The sequence below is a fragment of the Taudactylus pleione genome, unplaced genomic scaffold, assembly GCF_031769625.1.
Source record: "Taudactylus pleione unplaced genomic scaffold, aTauple2 ptg000139l, whole genome shotgun sequence".
Taxonomy (NCBI): domain Eukaryota; kingdom Metazoa; phylum Chordata; class Amphibia; order Anura; family Myobatrachidae; genus Taudactylus; species Taudactylus pleione.
The window spans coordinates 161,095-186,421 of NW_028284541.1; positions in this window are offsets into that span (position 1 = coordinate 161,095).

Here is a 25,327-nt window from a genome sequence, read left to right on the forward strand (position 1 = left end):
GCATCATCAATTCAATATATGTATATATATATATATATATATATATATATATATATATATGCAATAAATAGTATGTGTCGCAAAAAGCGCAAAAATTTGTGCACAAAAAAGAATAAAGGAAATATGAAAACAGTGTATAGTGTATATTTCAACATTTATATAAATATGAATGCACTCCCTTCTATATATTTAAGGTGGCTGCTACGGTACTTCCAAATTTTGATATATTCAAAAGACCATCAATAAAATATTAAAACAATAGTGAAAAATAGCGCCTTCAGTGCAAGTGTCCATTTCCCAGATAGAACCTTTGTTCTTGATAGGCTCCACTTCAGTTCTTTATATTCCAAGGCACCCTACAGATGTTTTCAGGGAATATTCATGGAAAATTCTCACAATATGGAGACAAGAAGGGAAATATACAACGCAAAATAGTGTAAATTTGATAATAAATGTAAGTGCTCTCATGCAAGAAAACGTGTATTAAGTTTACACTTACAGTAGTGGGAATAAATACACCAATTTGTGTAAGCACTACACTTGTGAATATTATAGCTTCCCAACACCGATTTCAAAAGTCAGATGAATATAAAATTGGCCTCGTACCAACTCTAATTATTCATGATCTCATATATACATTTCAGGGCATCTGTAGCTGGTCACATCAATGGGTAGGTACTCCAATATCTGGTGAAGTGCCAGTGCTGAGGTGAGATGTGTATACTTCCGATATGGTTTTGTGGGTCAACTCGGAAGATCGCACCACTGTTGCCAGTTCTAAGCACGAAAACAGGTCCTTTCGAGCTGTATATATATTTGTCTGCATAAGAGGTCGTTGCTATACTGCACACTAAATTTGATCAGCAGAGATGCTATATTTTATGAAACAAAGCATCTCTGTTGATCAAATAAAGAACTGAAGTGGAACTTATTTTAACAAAGACCTGTCAAGAGCACACTTGCACTGAAGGTGCTATTCTTCGCTATTGTTTAAAAAAAAATAAAAAAAATAATATATATATATATATATATATATATATATATACCATGCAAATAACCCGGCACTCACAAACAGGGAAGGAGTAACTTGCTAAGGTGCCATCAAACTCCTCATAACAATCCAACAGGACGGCACTCAATAGACTTCCAACGATAAAAAGGTCCTTTAATGTGCCAACGTTTCGAGGTTTCCCCCGTCGTCAGGGACAGCAGTGGTGTTATTGTTGTACTGCTGTCCCTGACGACGGGGGAAACCTCGAAACGTTGGCACATTAAAGGACCTTTTTATCTTTGGAAGTCTATTGAGTGCCATCCTGTTGGATTGTTATATATATATATATATATATATATATATAACAAGTGTTAACCACTACCTATAAAGGATGTGGAATCCAGCTAGCACACCATTTGAAAAAAGCAATATTTTTAATGTCCCATAGCAGGATGAAAAGCCATCACAAAACACTGGTAAAATAGAGTGGTACTTAACATCAGATATCGATATGCATAGGGGGAGCCATGCTCTGAACCCCGTCAGTCAGAAGCCCCAACAGCTGTTTCGGATCCTCCTTCCTCAGGGGACTGCTGTAAACTGCCCTTACCAAACACCAGCTAATATACCGGGTTCGGGTGGACTCGGATCCCCTATGTTCAGAGCGGTTCGGATTCCACAGAATCCGAACTGCTCATCTCTAATATATATCTCTAATATATATATATATATATATATATATATATATATATATATACAGATTGAGTCTCCCATATCCAAATATTCAGAAATACGGAATGTTCCGAAATACGGAATATTTTTAGCATGACTGAGATAGTGAAAAAACTTTGATTTTTGATGGTTCAATGTACACAAACTTTGTTTAAGGCACAAATTATTACAAATAAAGTATAAAATGACCTATAGACTGTGTGTATAAGGTGTATATGACACATAAATGAATTTCATGTATGTACACAAACTTTGTTTGAGCCACAAAATTATTGAAAATATTGTGTAAAATGACCTGCAGGCTGTGTGTATAAGGTGTATATGAATCATAAATGCATGTTTAGATTTGGGCCCTATTCCTAGGACATTTCATTATGGTATACACATATTCCAAAATACAGAATATTCTGATATCCAAAATACCCCTGGTCCCAAGCATTTTGGATATGGGAGACTCAACCTGTATATAAAAAATAAATAAGAAAAAAATTAAGAAAATACATATGTTTGAAGATACCAATACAGCAGTATCAAAAATTGATTGATGCTCTGTCGGGTTCAGACTACAAGAACTTTCCCTTCAGGCTTTACCTGCCGCAGATTAGTTTCCATTTGCTCAGATCCGTAGAACGTTCTCAAATGATTGTCTGTTATAAATAAAACACTAGACAGTTGCATACCTGACTGTTGAGATTCTATTGAACCATTCATCCACTACTTCATTTCTGTGCAAATGTATTTCTTCTCGGTAGACGAGCGCAATAATAAACCAACGCCATAGGAAGACTTCTGAAAACTACAGGTATCTGTCTATACGTTATTGCAAATACAACTGTAAGAATTCAGTGGTCTCATTTTCTGCCTTACATCTGCATTGGCAATGCTTACAGGATGTAGAATTTAAGTCCCGCTGTATACATTTTAGAACAGGGTAACATCTCAATAAGAATGAATGACGGTTGTATTTGTAGTACAGTATTTCTTGCTTTATGCTGTGAGACAATGCAGAATGCAGATTTAAATCACAGGAGTTCAGAATAAGAGTTTGGTGCTTGGAAAACCTTTGTGTGGATGGGGAGTTTAGGAAAAGAGCCTGCAGATGACTTATGGTAGGAGACAGGAGTGTTTTTCAAAATAATTACACTGCATCCCAATCACAAACCCGCTACATATCATATTGTTTATGGGGGAAAATAATCTTTCTTATGAGCCAGCAGGATAGTTGCAAAAGTACAGTCTGTGCCTGTAGTATCCAGTATAACAAGTGAAATGCTAATAAAATATTGTAAATCTCTAGTACAGAAAGTCACTTTCCCCAGAGAACTTTAGAGAGGAGATTGCTTAGTAAGGTACCATTGTAATGCTCTAAAGAATTTTACCTGAAGCCTACCTGAAAGTAGTGTTCACCAGGGCTCAGGATGCACACGTCTACAGGGATTGAGTTCTCAGTTTTGTTGAGGATCGGAAGGTTTGTCATTTGTTGGCGTACAACAGAGAGGTAAGGATTCCTACCATTTTCAATTTGGGACACAATAATAACTACACTGTCTCCGAACAGTTTCTTCATTGCTCTGGATTCTATTCATGGTTAGTGAGATTGCTAATGGAACTAATAAAATAATATGTATAATATATTAACACATTTATAGATTAACACATCTATATACAGCCTCTCAAGCTCAATAATTCAGTACTGTTACAGCTGACCTTAAATTCTAATATAGTTCCGAACATATACACAGGGTTTACCTTAAACTCTAATAAGGAAGTATACACTCTTGCACTAAATAGGTGATCACCATGTACAGTAGTAGTGAGTCTTACCTAAAGATAGGCCTGCTGTTGTTGGTGCACTTGTAGAGTTGCTAATCCCGGGTTTATGTCCCTTAACACCCCTGCAGCTAATATTCTCCCAGTTATTTTTGTAATTTACACTGACTCCACCAAGTTTCCCCACAAGTTGGGGGTAAGTGTTCCTCTTGGGGTACTGGCTTAAGATAAGTAGGTGAAATTAAGGGGTAAAAAGTAAAGAAATTCTTGGCAGCTCCATAGCTAGTAATGATAATTACAGTTCATGTTACTCCTCTGAGCATTTAAATGTTTCACAGGGTCTCCTTCCTATGGAGTAGAATTGTCTTCTTCCAATATAGGTATCTAATCTAAACCAAAGTGACCATTTTATTGTATGTGTTAAAGTCGATTTTATAATCCTTTGTGTGGCCTAATGCTCTTATGACTAGCCTTTATCCTGAATACTGGGATCTGAGGGCCCGATTCAGACCCACTCGCTAGATGCATTTGCACGCAGCCAAAGTATGCAAATCCCACGATCACACAGCAAGGCATTAGCACGCCCACTATGTCTTGGCATGCGATCGTGGTGTGTATTTAGACGCCCACCAGCCTGTCTTAAGTGTATGCACTTAGTGTATGCAAAAATCGGTAACATCGAGTACCGTCGGAAGCATACGCAGCACTTGTGGCTGACCATATCCTACCGCAAGCACTGCGAGTGTTTCAGTATGTAAAACAACCATGTGACATGTACTATGATGCGGCATCTTAATTATGCACACCTCTGAAATGGATTTAAGATGCTCAGACACGCCTGTGTTCGCAAGATCACACCCCCTTTTCCATCGACCATCCTGTCACCACCCATAAAAGGCTCGTCCTGTCACTCATTTTAGCGAGTTAGCTATGCGCAGCGAGCAAATGCTTCCCAATTGCATGGATTAGTTTGCGTACACGCACTGCGACTTATACGCATGTGCACATTGTAAACTTAGGCAGGCTACGTGCGAACGCAGCCTAGCGAGCGGGTCTGAATCGGACCCTGAGTTCATAACTAAGAAATTTCAAACTGTGGTGTTTAAAAGGCAAATATTTAGTATTTTAATATTGTTAATAGCTGAAGTGTGAGTTTAGTGCAGGGGCTCCTCTAGGTATGGGCTAGCATGGCCATCGCCCAGATCGCCATAGCCTAAAGGGCACAGCTCTGCTCCCTGCCTGAGCTCCCCATCTGTTGGGTCTGGCGAAAAGCCTGCCACCCACCCTCCCCATAGCGTTATTGGGTAAATGCTCAGAGGGAGTGAAGGGGTGCGGCAGTGCAGCACAGGATGGTGATGGGCGCAGGGCAACCTAGCGCCGGTCCTGATTTAGTGTAGTGTCATGGACTATCAAACAGTGCCAACCAACTGTAGCCCTCAATCGACTTGAATAGTCCCATTAATTCCCAGATTATCTCTCTTACCCAGTGGTCATCAGGTGATGCCACCTTTTGTCAGGACCACAGTGGCAACTGCAAGATCTCTGTCACAGGTAAGTGAATTAATACGTAGATGCTTTCTTAGTAAAGACATTTATAGGAAGCCCCCAGATGAATGTACTAAATATAACACTGTTTGCTAATTAAACCAATGGGGCAGCTCAGTGATTTGAGCGCACTTAAATAGGGAGGGTCTAGGGGAAGGAAAGGGGTATTGATCGGTGGGGCAGTCCGTTTATATGGGCAGCGCTGCAGACCTGTGCTGGAGAAATGGCACCTTGCTGCTGAATTCTTTCTTAGGGGAGAAGGGCATACAGTAAGCACAGACGGTGTAATGGTTAGCATTACTGCCTCACAGCACTGAGGTCATGGGTTCGATTCCCATCACGGCCATACCTGTGCGGAGTTTGTATATTCTCCCTGTGCTTGCGTGGGTTTCCTCCGGGTACTCCGGTTTCCTCCCGCACTCCAAAAATATACAGGTAGGTTAATTTGCTCCCAACAAAATGAACCCTAATGTGTATGTGTGTGAGCATGTGGTAGGGAATATAGATTGTAAGCTCCACTGGGGCAGGGACTGATGTGAATGGCCAAATATTCTTTCTGTAAAGCGCTGCAGAATATGTGTGCGCTAAATAAATAAAATGATAATAAGTGGAGTAAATAGTGACCCCGCTGCTGACCAAACAACGCACAGCATTTGGCTCCTCCTGGGGGAGAGAAAGAGATCGCTGGGGAGCAACTAACTTAGCAGGGGCTGCTCTCAGAGGATGGCGAGCTGTCAGTCTAGAAGGTGAGGTGGAGCCAGAGCAGGGGGGGTGACCACAGAGGGGATGGGACAGAATTGACAGTAGGGTCGATTGTTACCACCGATAGGCCCATCGGTGGTTGCCATTGATGGCACAAAAACCATTGATGGTTTGCACCCCTTTATGGCCACCGCTGCGGGGGAGACTGACGGGCCGTGGGTCAATCAAAAAAAGGGGTGGGGCTTATTGACACACAGGGTGGGGCTAAGCTTCATTCCGTCCTGAGAAAAAACCCATCGGCTCCCACTCATTCACCGATTGCCAAGAAGTATCGATGGTGAAACACCAGCAATAAACCATCAATGATTTCAAATCATCGATGGTCGATTGCCAACCCTAATTGACAGTGGCAAGATGTCTGAGCTTGGGGGAACGTGACTCATGCTGAAGATCCACGGTTCACCACCGGGACCTTCGTTCTGTCGACAAGTAATACAGTTATATCACTGCTGTGGACCTACATGGTTAAAATGTCGCTCTGTCCATAATTTCGACATTTAACACATTTAGAAGCAAGGCCGGACTGCCCATCTGGCACTTCTGGCAAATGCTAGTACGGCGTTAAACCCTGGCTGAGCAGCACCGCCACCCGGCGCTCTGCTTGACAGAGATACTGACAGAAGAGCGTGCCATGAGGCCAGACCTCCGTGACTCAGGGCACGCCCCCATGAGACATGGCCACGCCCCTTTGAGGATAAGTTACGTCCTTTTGTGGGCTTACGCTAATGGGGACTGCCAGGGCCAGCCCCAGTTCGTCCCTGTTGAGAGGTGTGCTTTCAATATGCTTGGCGTCTCTTATTTTCCCAGGTGGTTCATTTTTTTTGTGGACATTACAGACCCATTAGCGAAACAGTAAAGTGAGGCTAAACATGAGAATATATCTTACATTTAATAAAAGAACTTACGGGTGATCCTGCACTTACTCCCGGTTAGGGGGCTATGGGTCTGATTCAGCTTGGATCACAGTTGCTAATGTGCACGCAATCAGCCGATTGTTGCGTTCTGCACATATGTAGGCATCGCAGTGTGCCTGCGCCAACTAGCTATTGTGATCGCACAGGTTGCACAGATCCATCACAGCGTGATTGACAGGAAGTGCCATTTGTGATGGTGGGGTGGTCGGGGAAACGCAGGCGTGCCAGTGCGTTCGCATGCCATTTCAGGGGCGTGCATAAATTATCCACTGCGAAGCCATACGCGGTGTAAGGTCTCGTAGCGTGCGTGGCTGTTAGCAATTTCTTGTGCAAGTGTGCGATGTACCAATGGTTTTGCTATTCTGCTTTACGGATGTGCGTTTGGTAAAGTGGGCGTCCTTATGTAGTGCTGAGTTTGCATTGCGATCGCAGTGGGGTGGCTTCCTATCGCAGTTGAACTGCGTTCGTACGCAATATTGCGATCCGCAGTGAATCAGGCCCTACGTTAAGGGATTGTCAGACATGTGCACGTGTTTTATACCCTGTCCATGTGAGAAGTTTCATAAGCAGAATCTGCCCCTGGGGACAGGAGCCCGTTCTGAGCCTCAGCACTGGGAAAGTTCCTATTACTATTCTTTAGTGATTCTGTGCATATCATCTTATTTATGACTGCAGAGTCTCTCAAACATCAATATCCAAGAAAAAAACATCCCCAGAACCAAGAACAGATGTTTTACTTTATTTATTAATAAATTATGGATCGACAGCAATTTGCAAAACAGAAAAAAACACCCACACTCTATCATTTTAGCCAAAAAGCAGTTAATTGTTCCCATTCCAAGATGACATAAGAATGCAATAAAAGAAAGCAAAACAACCCGGACATAAAACGCTTTATTGCAGATTTTCAAATTTAAGGTTTCTTTTACTGCTAATGAAGAATACAATCATTTTAAAAATAAACGTAATAAAATGTTATGGTGGATACAGAAGATGCTGGCGCAGTATAATCGTTTTTATTGCCTGATGTTTTCACAATTATCTGTCGCGCTAAGGACATATAAGGAAAAATCCCTGGTCGAGGCAGACAGATCTCCAGGGCAGATGAGGACGACTTGACCATTAGAATTAACTACATTTAGAGAAGTTATGTATTAATTCAACGGTATAAATTGTGCCCTTGTTTAAAAAGCCACTGTGATAGAACTAGAGATGAGCGATTCAGTTTTAACTAGGTTCTTTTTGTGAAATTAGCGCAAGTTTGGATTTATCTTGTTGGCTATCCAAACACGTGTGAGCCGGATAGCCAATAGTATGCCGTTTTTGAGATCCGAACATAACAGTGTAAAACCGAACCACTAATCTCTTTTCATGACATAGAACAAAAATTTCACATATGCATAAGCAACAAGTAGATTAAACACAAGATTGCAAAAACAAAAAACAAAGAAACCAAAATACTTTAACATGATGCCAGATTTGACATTGTGCCCTTTTACAACTACAAAAACACCATAAAGCTGGGTGTACACTAGGTCGACAGCCCACCCACCGAGCTATCTGACAATTGGTAAGTGCATACACACTTACAGATGTGCCCAGTTACATTGTGGCTGATCGTGCCACAAATGTGCGCACACATTGCGCCATGCGATTCTTTGCGCCTGCATATGCTAAGGTACTCTATGGCGCGCACTGCCATTGCACTATTCATTCCTATGGAGGCACAGTTCCATACGCAGTGTGCATACCCTATCGCGGGTGTCTCACGCTAATCGTGTTGTGATTAGCAGCGCCAATGACAAGGATGTAGCTGGGCAGATCTGTACCAATCATCTGCCCAATGGCCGGGCTTGACGTCACAAATGGGCAAGCATTTAAATTTGCCCGCCCAGTTGAGCTGTCATTAGTCAGCGGGTCTCCGCAGCATGTGTACGGGCGATCGGCGGGTCGCACGTACACACCAGCAGATGACCGATATATCTTTTAGATATAGCGACCATCTGCTGCAGGGCCGATCCAATATGTCAGTGAAAAACGTCGTTCACAGATATACCGGGTGTATACACCCGTCTATGTACTATAGGTGTGTATTTCCACTGAATGGAACGACCAATATATCTAGCAGTGTGTACCCAGCTTTAATGCTCAAAACTTTCTGTGGATGGAATGAAGGGAAGTGCCCATGCTTATTCCCTGTGCCACAAGTCAATAAAGCTCTCACCACATGACATTGCAGGAACGTTCTCACTTGATGTAGCCTGAGTGCACCATAGTGAAAGGTTCGATATGAACGCTAATGCTTCCCTACCTAGAAAAGCACTAGTGTTCAAGATGCTGCATAATCTAGTACTAAGGCTGCAGTGAGACAGGCTCATTGAACATTAGCACTTTTGAAGCTAGATAAGCTCTAGCGCAAGTGAATGGGGTGCTCATCACCTGTTGCGTTCAGCGTCTTCAGAGGTTAATCAATCTGACATGACTGGAACGTTTCCCATTTACTTATTGTGACAGCGAGGAGTCGTTTGAGCTGGAAAAGTGCTAGAGTTTAAAGCACTTGCCTGACACCACCTGACAAGTGCTTCACTTGCTTTGCCCATAAAAATGCCACTGACTCACATTTTGCTCTTGGATTTGGTGCGGTTCTCTTTTCCTTACTGATATCATTCCCCTTTGGAGCTTCCCTTCCTTTGTAGAACTCAAGGACAGGATTCAGTTGCCATCACACAGTGAATTCCAATACTTTCACCTCTGCAATTTTTATAATTCGTAGGTTAAGTCCCGACCCCCTTGTCAAACATCAACATTAGAGTTACTGTGTTGACTCCATTCCCCAGCCAGGGGTAATCTATCTACAATATAATGTATTTTATTTTTACTTGGCTCACCTCCTGAGGAGCTCTGGGAGTGAGATTTGGGGGAGACCCTTGACCTGCAGACTTTGGAGAGGATTCGTGCAAATCTTGACATCTCGGCTTTTCCCGGTTCGTGTTCGAGAAACTTACCAACGTCGGTATTTGATTCCTTTACGTCTTCATAAAATATATCCCTCTCTGTCTCTAAACTCTGCTGGAGAGGTTGTGATGGGGAGGGTTCCCTACCTCCCATACTGTGGTTCTGTCCAAAACTATCATTCACCTAGAGAGAGGTTCCCAGTCATATATCCCTAATCACTAATATCCAGGTTCCCAACTCCCTCACACACAGTACTCTCTCCTCCCCAGACCCACTCCTGCTGTCCCAAAACATACCCAAAGACTCACATGACAGACTTAACGCCACTGAATGTCAGTATTGGCAGAACCTATGGTGTTGATAGGTGTCAGCGGTGTGCGATGGAGGTCAGTCCACACTGAAAACTTAACCAGACTTATTAACTGGCAGATAACAGGATGCAGGGTAACACTGGGTTAATGCAGGTATGCACATATAAGTGGTACAAACAGATCCAGCCAGGAGCTTATGAGGTTAATGCAGGTGGTGTGAATTGTAGATTAGCACACACCTGTATTACAGATGTGTCCTCCTCATACACTGTGGTTACAGTAGTAGCAAACAGCCCCTCACAGCGCACCAGGGCCCGGGTGGCTCGGCAGCTCCAAGCGTCTTTTTGCGTAACAATGGAATAAAATCAGACCCAGGGAATTATAAAGCCGAGAGCCTGACTTTTAGTCATGGATCAGTTTCTAAAGGGATTCTAAAGGACGTTATTCTGAAACTAATTTAATAACAGCGCAGATAAAGAGGTGGACGCTATTGCAGCAGCGACTGCGTCTTATGCTAATGCCACAGCCAATGGGATTTGTACAAAGATGACCACCGGCTGTGGTGTTAATCCGTCACTGTGCATTTTAGAATGCACCATCGGCTGTACATTGGTGGCACCAGCGAACACTGCACTAGCCTTATGGAGGCACAGAATCTCTGTCTGGACATGGCCACCGAAAGCAGCACTTCTACGGCAAAAGACACAGTCGCTGACCTTGACTGCCCATGACATGCCCACATAAGACTAGCCACCCCTTGTTAACACCCAGAAACGCCCACAGAAATTGTCTCTCTCTGCAACGAAATTCATTCTGCGGTTTCCGGCGGTAAACATGGGGGTGAATGCAGACTGTAAACATCGGTCACTTGCATCTGACATTGGGCCTGATTCAGACCCACTCGCGAGCGGCTGTCCGCTCGCAAGTGGGTCGATGTTCTGCACTGAGCATGAGCACGACGGAGGGAGCTCCGTCGTGCGCATGCACCAGACGCGACGAGCGAAGGACTTTCCTTCGCTCGTTGTGTCTGATCAAAGGGGGCGTGCTGTCGATGTTGATTGACAGCACGCCCCCTTTGGTGGGCGTGCCAGGGGCGTGCCTCCCTGACGGGGGCGTTCCTAAGGGAACACCTACCGTCAGAAGCCGGCCCACTGACATCACTAGTGATGTCAGTGGGAGTGATTTTGGCTCTGATAGAGCCAAAATCACTTCGGGCCTTGCGGTTGAAAACCTCAACCGCAGGCTCCGGCTCGCAGTTTCGATGGTCGCGATGGTCAAGACCATCACAGCCATCAAACTGCACGCTCGTATAGGCTGTGGGTGGTGACCCACAGCTATACGAGCGTCCAGGAGGACGCTCCATAGTTATGGAGGACGGCCCTCATTCAGAGCGTGCGCTCTGCTCAGAGCGTACGGCTCTGAATGAGGGCCCTTGTCATTGCATCCACCTTTAAATCAGGCCCAAAGTGTCAGCAGAAGCAGCATAGATATTATTCATTTTTATAAGGAGGTAAGTTTCATGCTGGGTCTGGTAGTACAACTGAAATATGGATTATGCAAAAAACTTCCATATTGTTTCACATGACAGTCAGGCATACAGGATAAGGGTATTAGGTCTAGGTAGAGAATTGGATGATTGGTGGAAGTCTAATGGTATTGAGCAAAATAGTCTGCTGAGCTTATTAATGGTGTACCACAGTTATTAGTACTTGGCGCTGTCCTGTTATGGCCGTATAATAATTAAGCCTGATAATACACTGCACTATTTGGTAGGGATAGCAATCCGTGTGTTAACCATCCATGGTGCCATCTGTGTTGACCATTGCTGCCGAAGGGGGAATATAATACATTGGTGCTCTGTCTGCCATTGATGGCACGAATCATTGCATACTTGCCAATGGAATCAGTATGAATGACCGCCGGCCACATGGTTCAAATCCCGATGCCAGAAGACCAGCAGCAGTGAGGATCCCGACAGGAGATTTAGATAAGTAAAACTAACCCTGTCCCCCCCCTAACCCTACCTTAGGGGTACCTAACTCTAACCTCCCCCCTAGTGCCTAAACCTAATCCCCCGTCCCCACAGCCTAAACCTAAATCTCCCGGGGGGGGTGCCTAACCCTAGCCTTCCCCCGGGGGAGCCTATCCCTAACCCCCCCTTCCTCTAGTCTAACCCTCCCAGGGGGGTGCCTAACCCTAAGTCCCCCCCGGGAGCCCCTAACCTAACCCTCCCCCCACCACAGCCGTCCACGCCGCCGCCCGGTTTACCTTTGTTCGATATGCCGGTCGTCGGGCTCCCGGAGTAGGGATAATGATAGGCATTTGGATTTCGACGCCTATCATTAGAACCCTTCCGGGATTAGACAGTCGGGAAGCCAGCGGTCGGCATTTCCACCGTCGGCTTCCTGACTGCATGCCCTGTCATTGATGACAAAACAATCGAGCATCAGTGGTAAACCATCGATAGTTGTTAACCATCAATAGTTGCTGGCCATCCCTGCTATATGTGTTGCATCCTAGGGCTCAGAAGCTAATGTGACCATATATGGAGTACAGAGTGCTCCACGCTGGGAAAAGTGAAGTGAAGTATCTTTAGTTTATAATTATAACCAGTACATCCTGACATCAGAATGTGCAGATTATACAAATATTATTTACAGAAATGTCAATAAATTTAGTCAACTGATATTATAATAAATCTTGGTTTAAGACACAAATAACTCCCAATTAAATGAATTTGCAATTATTTTCAGATTGGCCGTATCTAGACTACATTTTTTTTTTTTACATGTTACACACCACATAAAAAATGTGTTTATGAATGAATAAGATGCGCTGTTATAAAACTCATATTTATTTTTTGTACTCACGTTGTTATCCAAGTACACCATTAGCTGGAGTATATCACATTTTTATGGAGGGATAAATTGAACCCTTAGGCATATTCCTAAAATGCCAATATTAGCATACTGAAAACATTCACTATTTTATTTTATTGAAAATAGTGTATTGGGAGAAAGCACTAAAATAACACTGTTTTGACCATAAAGCAATATATATGTTTTAAATATAAACAAATAAAAAAGAAAATAGCAATAACATTTAATGATCTGGATGAGGATTTCAGTTTCACAAGAAGGATCCTGGCAGTTTTCTGCAACACTTCTAATTCTTTTACAATAGGAATTCTCACCAAGGGACTACACTCACAATGTTGTACCAGCTCAATATGAAGCAGAATACACAGCGCGTTCTTAGTACGAGAATACATTGAGAACAATAGCAGCAAAACTTTCCCTATATATAAAATTTCTATAAGTATCACAAAAATTACCAGCAAAACATGACATATTTTTGGGGAAGGAACAATAAAGATGGCTAAAAAAAAGACAAAAGTCTGTATTAACGTGTACCCACGCAAAGTTTCATCATTATGTACAGCGCTAAGTAACCCTTGTGGCACCATACGAATAAAAGATAATGATGATTTATAATATCAAAATACAGAAGTTTCATTGAAATGAATAGGCCATTAAGATGAATAGAGAGAAGCTCCGTACATTCAAAATAAACAAATTAAAATGATCAGCCAGTCCTTGGCCGGTTCCCACTATAACATGAGGATAAAAGGTTGATTCCTTGTATTCTTCTGTCATCAGACCCAGCCAAAGCTGGTCAGCATGTGAGTAGGTTGTATATGGGAGGTGGGTGGCATCTGCATAAATACTGTGACACAGTCGGGATAGGGGTCCCTCTCCTGGGGTAGATGGACTCCCTCTTTACACACACAGCAGCCATAGAAACAGGACACAAATCTGGGGTTCTAGTACAAACTGGTCAGCGCCAGTCTTTATTGTGCTAAATTAATATAAACATAAACAAAACACAAACAGAAGTCCTAGCCCAGCTGGGCACTAGCTACACAGCAGATTCCCTCTCTATAATAATGGTAGGGCATATTTCCCTCACCATCAACAAAACATGTGCACAGTACTTACAAGGAAAGTAACCAAGTGTCTCTGAACAGGCTAGTCTGCCTGCTCTCCCAGGTGTGAGACACCCAGCCACCAACAAACCCAACTTATATTAGCCATTTCCAGCTGCAAGCCCTAATGAGCCTGTTACCAGGCTGAAAGGCCCAAATCCTGGAGTGGCCTGTGGATGGAGCCCTCCCCCTCCTCACATCTACACCCCCAGGACCCAAACCAGCTTTTCCAAAAGCCGATACTCTGGTCTGCTTACAAAACAGACTTCTCCTGGGGTTTTTAGAATACATAGGCCAAAAACCTAGGAAAAATGTACCTGCGATTGACCACTTTACCCGTGCTTTTATCACAATACATTGAAAAACATTATGGCTTTTCTCAGCACCCCTTGGCTGTGGGTACCAGGATAATGAGTCATAATGAGACCCCTGGATTCTAAATTTGGAATACAAACAGAAAATATTCACTTTAAACCTGTGAGAAAATATTTCTTCAATTTACAGGATAATCTTGTAATCCACAGGAAATTATTATTTTTTAATCCACTGGACATAAAATAAGTGAACTGCTCGACTAAGGGTCGCGCTATATAATAAAAGGAGAATAAACTGAATCCTGTGAACAATTCAACTGATGTGTCAACAGTTGCCCAGCCAAACACGAGTGGTTTCCAGCAATGACTTCTTGTGATTGGACGGTTGTGCTTGCTTTGTAGGAATATCACTAAATTGAATGGACCATAGAAATGCAAAGGCCATTGATACAGTATGAATGGGAAAATACAGCACACCTCTTATGTCACTGCTGCTATTAACCCCTAACAAATGCATGAAGCAAGATGTAAATGGTTCTGGATAAATTTTATAAAATTACAGTAGTTTCATATTAAAATGCAAGTTAGGTGCAAAGTTTAAAAGCAAGTGAGATAGCTCCTACTCTTTTAGTAGGGTTCAATTACCTTTAAAAGATTGTTTGCAAAATGCTTTTTAATAGAGAAGGAGCATGATATTGTTCATGTTTTATTTTATTAAAAATTATCTGGGATACCCGGCGTTGCCCGGGTTGAAGACTGGACCCTGAAGTACACCTGCAGGATTTATTTGTTTACATTGTCCTCACCTAAAACCCCATTCCATTGATCCTGAAAAGTATCCCACTTTTTGCTAACATGCATGCAAACAGTGGTGTAACTACCGTGGGTGCAAGGGGTGCAGTTGCTATGGTGCTGAAGCTGCATCTGTGGCCCGTCACTCCCCCTGCACCCAGTCATGCACACAAGGTGGGCCAGTCCAGCCAGGGCTATTAAGGGGGGCCCGGGTGTCAGCGATGTTGATTTGGTGCGGGCCCGCCAACTGATTACAGCTGGCGCACTGGCAGGCAGTCATGGAGAGACAGTGCCACCGGTCGCGAGGCAACCAGTGCTCGTGGACTGCAGCCAATTAGCAGTGGCGATTCTTGATTGGCTGCTGGTCCACAAACTCCAAGTGGCTTGCGACCGGCGCCAGATTCAAATTGCACCATCGCTGTCTGTCTATGTCTACTGCAGCCTGCTGGTGCACCAGCTGTGCTTTTAGACCGGCAGCCAATTAGCAGTGGCAACTCCTGATTGGCTGCTGGTCCACAAACTCCAATTGGCTTGCGACCAGCACCAGATTCAAATTGCATCAGCGCTGTCTGTCCATGTCTACCGCCTACTGCTGGTGTACCCGTTGTAATTAGCTGGCAGCCCAGGGCCTAAATCCACACCTGCTGGCTGCCGATGGCACTCAGGGTAAGGCGAGAGGCTGCTGAAGGGACACAGGGAGATGAGTTGCTGGGGGGGAAATAATGTGTAAGGGGAGCTACTATTGTGTGGAACAATGTGTTATATAGGGCACTACTATTATGTGGCATAATCTGTAAAGGGCATAATGTGGTATAATGTGTAAGGGGCATTATTGTGTACTGTAAGGGTTAATACTGTGTGGCATAATGTATAAGAGGCACTACTACTGTTTGGCATAACCTAAATGAGCTCTGGGCCTGATTCAGACCTGCTCGCGAGCGCACAGTCGATGGACCCAGCGTGCGCATGCGCGAGACCTGGCCAGCGATGGGCACTACGTTGCTACGGGTCTCGCACCAAAGTGGAGCAGCTGCCGATTGTGATTGACAGCTTGCCCCATTTTGGAGGGGGGTAGGGGGGGTGGCTGGCCAAACGGAGGAATGCCTGCTGTTTGGGGGGTTAGTTTCTGGTTCTATTAGAGCCGAAAGCTCACTGGGGTTTGCGGTAACGAGACCCTACCACAAGTGTCTCGTCGCAAGCCCCGATGGTCATGATGGACGTGACTATCGCGACCATCACCTGGCCACTCGCTAAAGCTGTGGGTGGTCTCCCACAGCTTAGCGAGCACCAAGGAGGCCGTCTTAAAAAAAAAACAGGGACGTCCTGATTCAGAGCGAGCACTCTCAAAGAGCGTCCGGTTCTGAATCAGGCCCTCTGTGTGGAATACCCTGAATGGGGTCTGCGTGGAATAATCTGAATGAAGTCTGTGTGGTATAACATCAATGAGCTGTGTGGGTTCAAATGTATGTGTTTTTTTTACCTCTGTAGGGGGCCTTTTTAAGATCTTGCTATGTGGCCCACAATATTCTAGTTACGCCCTTGCATGCAAACACAGAGGCTCTGGATTTAATATGAACTTGCATGAGTCGTCAAGTTTGCTCAGACTGAGGTTAAAATTATACTTTTGTAACTTTCTCTCAGGTTATTGGCAGACTGCCAGCCCTGGAACCTGTGTAATTTAAGAGTGTACCCATTTTTAGGGATTGTGTGACAATGTGTGGCCCTCACGATATTCAAACCTAGGCAAAAACCTAATCCTGGTCAAACTACACTACCCTGCCAAATTTGGTGGAGCTAGGTCCAAAACTCTGGCCGTGCATAAAGGACGAATAGACAGACAGACAGACACGCTTTCTCTTCTTATTATATAGATTGTGCTTTGCTTTTTCCTTTGCTTAAAAGATGTGTGCTATATTACAGTACTCCAGGATTATAGCATCAACTCAAAGCCTAAACCAGGAACATCTGTTTCATCTTTTCAGTTGTTTCTACTAAATTATAAATAAAATCTCAAGCAGTAAACAAGTTAAAAATCTGTGAAAATATTTTTTTTTCTACAAATAACACTGTGAAAATATACTACACCTTTTATTAAGAAACATAAATGGATACAAATTCTATTTAATCTGTCTGGCAAAGTAAAACATAAGAAAGAATGCAAAGGAAACATCTACTATCAGTCTATAACAAATATGTACAGAGCACAAGCTGTGCCATAAATGTGTTGTGAATAATAACTAAATAAACGCAAAGCAGATGCAGTTTTCACATTGCGTTTGATCTGAACGGTACATATGTGTCCACCTCTGAATCATGCCCATACTGGCTGGTGTTGTGGGCAGCCATGAAAGCTTTATTTTATACCTGTGCTAATGCGAGAATCCGTACGGCTAATGTCGGGGTTCATTCGCCTGCAATCAGAAACCTGTGCCACCCATCGATTTGACGCCTGCTGCCGCAACTGTCATCATTAGTTTTTGTACTTACACAAGTCCCATGCTCTGTGCTAGAGATCCATTGGAAAAAGGCTTCCCTTCCCCGTACGCACAACTCATAATAGCACAGAGCTTTAGATATACGCCCACGACACTTCCGTGACATTCCCACAAAACAGGGTGGTTCCATGCGCTCACATTGTTGCTGCCCAGTTGGCACCCTGAAAGTCCCAATTTCACAAAAAGACAGATCTGGCCAAGTTCCGTATGACTTATAATAGGATGGACATACGCAAAAATGCATACATTCACATCTGCACATGCGCTGAATGTAAAACTCGCCACTTGTTTCTGTCAATAGAGATCCATCCGACTCAGCACCTAGGTGTCAACTTTGACTCAGTACAGTCCTTCTCTCCCCACAACCAATCTATGTCCAAATCCTGGAGCGTAACGTAAGAAGGAGACATCTCCACAGTATATATATATATATATATATATATAGAGAGAGAGAGAGAGAGAGAGACAATGTTTAATAGCTGCTCCTCCTGCATGATCCAAGCTCTACAACATAAATAAATTAAATACTAAATAACAATAGTCAGAACGACACTGTAGTATTGTGAAACCAGAAACTAGGGATCTTTAAACACACCATTAATTGCCTACTTCAAAAATAAATGTATTGAGCTTATCACTGACACTCAGACGTATCTTGCTGTAAACAGACCTCTGCAATACACACACACATACCAAAGAACAGCCGACACCACCAAAGGCAATGATAGGGCAGTATGTAAAATAAGTTTTGTTTAGTCACCATGCAGCAATAAGTAATATGCATACTTTCAAGAAAACGTAAAACCGTCTATATCACAACAGCTGTGCTCATGGGTAAGAGTATTTCACCAATAAATGTGCATCTGGTCATAGACATGAACTCCCATCGCTGATTTTTCCCAAAGAGTACGCTACTGATTTTCTGGATAGGTTGACACAGGGAAATCAACGTGTTTCATTCCAGAGAACTTCCTCAGGGATTTCTCCTATATCTATAATTAGATATGTGCACTTTGCTTCTCCGAAATCCGAATCAACCGGAATTTTGTGAATCCTGACAGACCGAGTCTCGGTTCTGATCTCCTGAGGGGATCCGGACAGATCCCAGTTGCGGTTTTGATCTTCCCACAGTCCGGAATTGGGATTTTAAGTACAAATTTGGGGTTTTGGATTGCAAAAATTACATGAGTTTAGCTGTTTTTAAAAACTTTGTATGATTTTTTTTTTTTTTTAAACCCAGATCCTAAACCACAACACTTGAGGATGGTTTTGCAAAACCAAAACATGAAGATGAATCCAGATCAAAAACACGGGGTTCAGCGCACACCTCTCTCTATATGTCTCATATCACAGATCTATCTGCTTCCCTTCAAAACCAGACACACTTGTAAAAATGGGATGTAGCCAGCATCCCGGCGTGTGGGATGCTGACGATCTAAATACCGGTGTCGGAATCCCGACAGCATCTGGATCCCAGTTCCAGTATCGCAATACCGCCAACATCCTGAAGATAAGTATCAGGGGATAGGTTTAGGGGTTAGGCACTAGGGGGAGGGTTAGGGTTAGGCAATAAAGGGAGAGTGTTAGGTTTAGGGTACGGGGGGGTAAGGTTTAGACACTAGGGGGGGGTTAGGCTTAGGCATCAGGGAGGGAGGGTGCGGGTAGAGGAAGGTTAGGCTTAGGCACTAGGGGGTAGGATAGGTTTAAGCACCGGGGATGAAGGGTTGGGGTAGTAGTTAGGGTTAGTGGTAGTATACTTACCTACGGGTGTCAGGATTCTGACTGTCGGTATGCTTACCAGCGGCATCCCGACCGCCGATCGCCCATACCCAACCCGTAAAAACGTAGTCATGTGACGTCACAAAAGAACATCTGCTCTGTGATTACCCAACTTTGTGGTTTGTAAATGACCTTTCAGGTCTTTCCCTTGACCTTTAACGTGACGTGTTTCTGAAAAACACTGAAAGTCAGGTTAAATGTAAACATTACTCTGTGACTCTTTGTCAAAAGTTCAGCAAAAGATGCAAATTTTAAGAATGATCTTTTGACTAGAGAGAAAAAATGCAGCTAAAAATGGGCAGCGAGGAGCTGTAGATAATTTGCAAGTCTAATTCCGTAACATTTAAATAATTGTTGCTGAGACCAAGTGAATAAAGTGATTAAAAAATGAAAGGGAAACAGTCTTAGAACAAGGGGAAAAGTTCTATTTCCAGTCTGTGTGGATGAAGGTAAGGATGAAATGTAGCCGGTCGGTGCCATGCTGTGCATCACTGGGCACTAATTTCATGGTTACTATTACAGTAAGCTGAGCTTCAGACATAAACTTACCATATGAAAAGAAGACTGTCAAAGATAAACTGTGCAGTGCACAGGTCACAGCCATCTCCAAGATCACTGAACTGAGTAACGTTACTGAGAACTAGCTAGATAGAAACAGGTGACTTTATTCTATCATGAATTTTGATAAAAAAAATATATATATATAAATTTGTATGAAAAATACTGACAGCTACGAGATCTGTCTAAGTAACAGTTTTTATCATGGAAAGTAAGTGCAGTTTCCTGCTGTTCCTCAACTGTGTACAACTGACAGATGTGTCCTCCTCATACACCAATCATCAATAAGCCATTCGGCATGAGATGCCCGGCACGGATGAGTCGCGCTGAGCAGTGTGGCGTAACGACTTTTCCTATAGATTTGTATCTTATTTGCACCGCAGATGCAGCAAAACACCGCTCAGTCTCTACCAGAATCGTGTCAGTCTGAAAGGGGTCTCACCCGAGTTGCATCCGGGTTGAACGCGTGTACACATCCCGGGTAGACTCCGCATACCGATGTTAAAGAGATATTACTGATTTCCTTTTACAGCAGATAGCGTGGTCACCTCTGTCTTTGTACTTTTTCAGAGAGCCAAGTAGCTTGTCCAACTTAACCAGTTATGGCTGCCACAAGGGGGTAAATTTGCTAAAGTGAGAGTTTTTAGAAGTGAGTTTTAGAAGTGATGTTGCCCATAGCAACCAATCAGATTCTACTTAACATTTAACTATCACCTCCTAGAAGATAATAGCTAGAATCTGATTGGTTGCTATGGGCAACATCACTTTTAAAACTCACTTCTAAAAACTCTCACTTTAGTAAATTTACCCCCTAGACTCAGAACACAATTTCATGGGTTTTATTTTTCATGAACAAGTTTCTTCAGCACGTTTCAAGGACAGCTATTACTCCGGAACACACCAACAATGCATTATGTAGTTTTAGACTAAGCAATTGGTATTAAATAAAAATTTCACAGTTTAAGCTAACCATTTGCAGAGCTCACACATTTCTGCAATAGGAATTACATGAGAAGATCATACACCTTATCCAAATCTAACACTATTAATAGCTAGAACAAGTGTAACTAGTTAGGACTTCATCTACAGTATATACTGCAGTAATTGTAACTCTCTAAGGATTTAAACCTAGGTCGACATCGGTGGTGCACAGTTCTCTCTCTCACTTTTTGCAATTAAACCTAATTGTTTAGCTAGTGGTCAGTCACAACTGAAATAAGTCCTAGCCTTAGTTGGGCTGAAAGGTATTACTGAGTTTCTTAGCAGGGGAGATGAAGTTCAGGCCAAGATATTTATATATATATATATATATATATATATATATATATATACACACTGCTCAAAAAAATAAAGGGAAGACTAAAATAACACATCCTAGATCTGAATGAATGAAATATTCTTATTAAATACTTTGGGCCTGATTCAGACCCACTCGCGAGCGGCTGTCCGCTCGCAAGTGGGTCGATGTTATGCACTGAGCATGCGCACGACTGACAGCACGCCCCCTTTGGTGGGCGTGCCGGGGCGTGCCTCCCTGACGGGGGCGTTCCCACGGGAACGCCTCCCGTCAGAAGCCGGCCCACTGACATCACTAGTGATGTCAGTGGGAGTGATTTTGGCTCTGATAGAGCCAAAATCACTCCGGAGCTTGCGGTTGAAAACCTCAACCGCAGGCTCCGGCTCGCAATTTCGATGGTCGCGATGGTCTCGACCATCGCGGCCATCACAAAGCACGCTCGTATAGCCTGTGGGTGGTGACCCACAGCTATACGAGCGTCCTGGAGGACGCTCCATGAAAATGGAGCCCGGCCCTCATTCAGAGCGTGCGCTCTGCTCAGAGCGTACGGCTCTGAATGAGGGCCTTTGTTCTTTACATAGTTGAATGTGCTGACACCAAAATCACACAAAAATTCTGATTGGAAATCAAATTTATTAACCCATGGAGGTCTGGTTTTGGAGCCACACTCAAAATTAAAGTGGAAAAACACACTACAGGCTGCTCCAACTTTGATGTAATGTCCTTAAAATAAGACAAACTGAGGCTCAGTAGTGTGTGTGGCCTCCACGTGCCTGTATGACCTCCCTACAATGCCTGGGCATGCTCCTGATGAGGTGGCGGATGGACTCCTGAGGGATCTCCTCCCAGACCTGGACTAAAGCATCTGCCAACTCCTGGACAGTCTGTGGTGCAACAGTATACTAGACAGTCTGTTGGTGGATGGAGCGAGACATGACGTCCCAGATGTGCTCAATTGGATTCAGGACTGGGGAACGGGCAGGCCAGTCCATAGCATCAATGCCTTCGTCTTGCAGGAACTGCTCACACACTCGAGCCACATGAGGTCTAGCATTGTCTTGTATTAGGAGGAACCCAGGGCCAACCGTACCAGCATATGGTCTCACAAGGGGTCTGAGGATCTCATCTCGGTACCTAATGGCAGTCAGGCTACCTCAAGCGAGCACATGGAGGGCTGTGCGGCCCCCCAAAGAAATGCCACCCCACACCATTACTGACCCACTGCCAAACCGGTCATGCTGGAGGATGTTGCAGGCAGCAGAACGTTCTCCTTGACGTCTCCAGACTCTGTCACGTCTGTCACATGTGCTCAGTGTGAACCTGCTTTCATCTGTGAAGAGCACAGGGCGCAAGTGGCGAATTTGCCAATCTTGGTGTTCTCTGGCAAATGCCAAATGTCCTGCACGGTGTTGGGCTGTAAGCACAACCCCCACCTGTGGAAGTTGGGCCCTCATACCACCCTCATGGAGTCAATTTCTGACTGTTTGAGCAGACACATGCACATTTGTGGCCTGCTGGAGGTCATTTTGCAGGGCTCTGGCAGGGCTCTGGCCTCCTGTTCGTCCTTGCACAAAGGCAGAGGTAGTGGTCCTGCTGCTGGGTTGTTGCCCTCCTACGGCCTCCTTCATGTCTCCTGATGTACTGGCCTGTCTCTTAGTAGCGCCTCCATGCTCTGGACACTTCGCTGACAGACACAGCAAACCTTCTTGCCACAGCTCCCATTGATGTGCCATCCTGGATGAGTTGCAATACCTGAGCCACTTGTGTGGGTTGTAGACTCCGTCTCATGCTACCACTAGAGTGAAAGCACCGCCAGCATTCAAAAATGACCAAAACATCAGCCAAAAAGCATAGGAACTGAGAAGTGGTCTGTGGTCACCACCTCCAGAACCACTCCTTTATTGGGGGTGTCTTGCTAATTGCCTATAATTTCCACCTGTTGTCTATTACATTTGCACAACAGCAAGTGAAATTGATTGTCAATCAATGCTGCTTCCTAAGTGGACAGTTTGATTTCACAGAAGTGTGAATGACTTGGAGTTACATTGTGTTGTTTAAGTGTTCCCTGTATTTTTTTGAGCAGTGTATATATATATATATATATATATATATATATTAGAGGTGTGCACCGGCCACTTTTCGTGTTTTGGTTTTGGATCTGGATCTTTCTTCGTGTTTTAGATCTGGATTGGTTTTGCCAAAAACACCCTTCCGTGTTTTGGGTTCTGGGTTTTGTGTTTTGGATCTGTATTTTTTTTTAAAAAAGCATAAAAACAGCTAAAATCACAGAATTTGTGTGTTTTTCTGCTCCTATGCTATTATTAACCTCAATAACCTTAATTTCCACTCATTTCCAGTCTATTCTGAACACCTCACACCTCACATTAGTGTTTTTATATCCTAAAGGTTGCACTGAGGTAGCTGGATGACTATGCTAAGAGATACGAGTGGGCGGCACAAACACGTGGTCCATCTAGGAGTGACACTGCAGTGGCAGACAGGACGGCAGTTTGAAAAACTAGGCCCCAAACAGTACATAATTCAAAGGAAAAAAAAGAGGTGCAAGATGGAATTCTCCTTGGGCCCTCCCACCCACCCTTATGTTGTATAAACAGGACATGCACACTTTAACAAACCAAACATTTCAGCGCCAGGGTCTGCCACACGACTGTGGCTGAAATGATTGGTTCGTTTGGGCCCCCACAAAACAAGCTGGCAATTAATCTGCCCCTGCACAAACTGGCTCTACGGAGGCAAGATGTCGCCTCATCCACCAATTCCTCACCCTCTTCAGTGTTGTGTACATCCTCATCCTCACAGAGTATTAATTCGTCCCCGCTGGAATCCACAACAACAGGTCCCTCTGTACGTTCTGGAGGCTGGTCTCCCTGGAAGAGTTGATAATTCATTTTATGAACATCATCTTCTCCACATTTTGTGGAAGCAACCTCCTACGCCTTTCTCTGACAAGGTTCCCGGCTGCTCTAAACACTCTTTCAGAGTACACACTGGAGGGGGGGCAACTCAGGTAAAATAGAGCCAGTTTGTACAGGGACCTCCAAATTGCTTCTTTTTCCTGCCAGTACAGGTACGGACTGTCTGACATGCCTACTTGGATGCTGTCACCGATGTAATCCTTTAACAGACAGACGCACGCTTGTCGCTGCTGCTTTGAGGATGCAGGTGCGGCTACAGCCCACACAGTTCACAAAGACAGAAAAAAAAAGAAGAATTTTTTTATTGTTTGTGGAGCGCACTTTGAGGGTTACACCACCCTTTAACAGACAGACGCATGCTTGTCGCTGCTGCTTTGAGGAAGCAGGTGGAATCTAGACGGGATTTGGAACCGGGGACACACTACCTCCATCAATTGTCTAAATCCCACTGCACTAATGGCGGATACCGGATGCACGTCTAACACCAACATAGCAGTCAATGCCTCAGTTATACGTTTTGCTTCAGGATGACTGCTGTCGTACTTCATCCTCATCGCTAGGGACTGTTGGAGGGTCAATTGTTTAGTAAAAGTAGTGATGTTCCTACTTCCTCTCTGGGATGATGAACAACTCCCAGCAGCAGCAACAGCACTAGGAGGAAGTGGTTCTTGATCTTTCCCTATTTTATTTTTATCGGAGAAAGTTTGGTCCTCCATTTATGTTATATTGATATATACGTGCGGCTAAGGCGCACACAAACACAGAAAATATTTTTTTATTTTTGCTGGAGAGTAGTGCACTTTGTGGGTTACACCACCCTTTAAGAAATGAGCCAGCCGGCTCTTTACTTATGGGACACAGGCGCACGCTTGGCGCTGCTCCTTTGTTGATGCACGTGCAGCCACAGTGCACACAATTCACAAACACAGAAAATATTTTTTTATTTGGTTTGGAGTGTACTTTGGGGGTTACAGCACCCTTTAACGGTCAAGCCAGCCGGCCCTTTACTTGTGACACAGGCGCACGCTTGGCACTACTTTGTTGATGCACGTGCGGCTACTGCGCACACAATTCACAAACACAGAAAATATTTTTTTATTTGGTTTGGAGTGTACTTTGGGGATTACAGCACTCTTTATCGGTCAAGCCAGCCGACCCTTTACTTATGACACAGGCGCACGCTTGGCACTA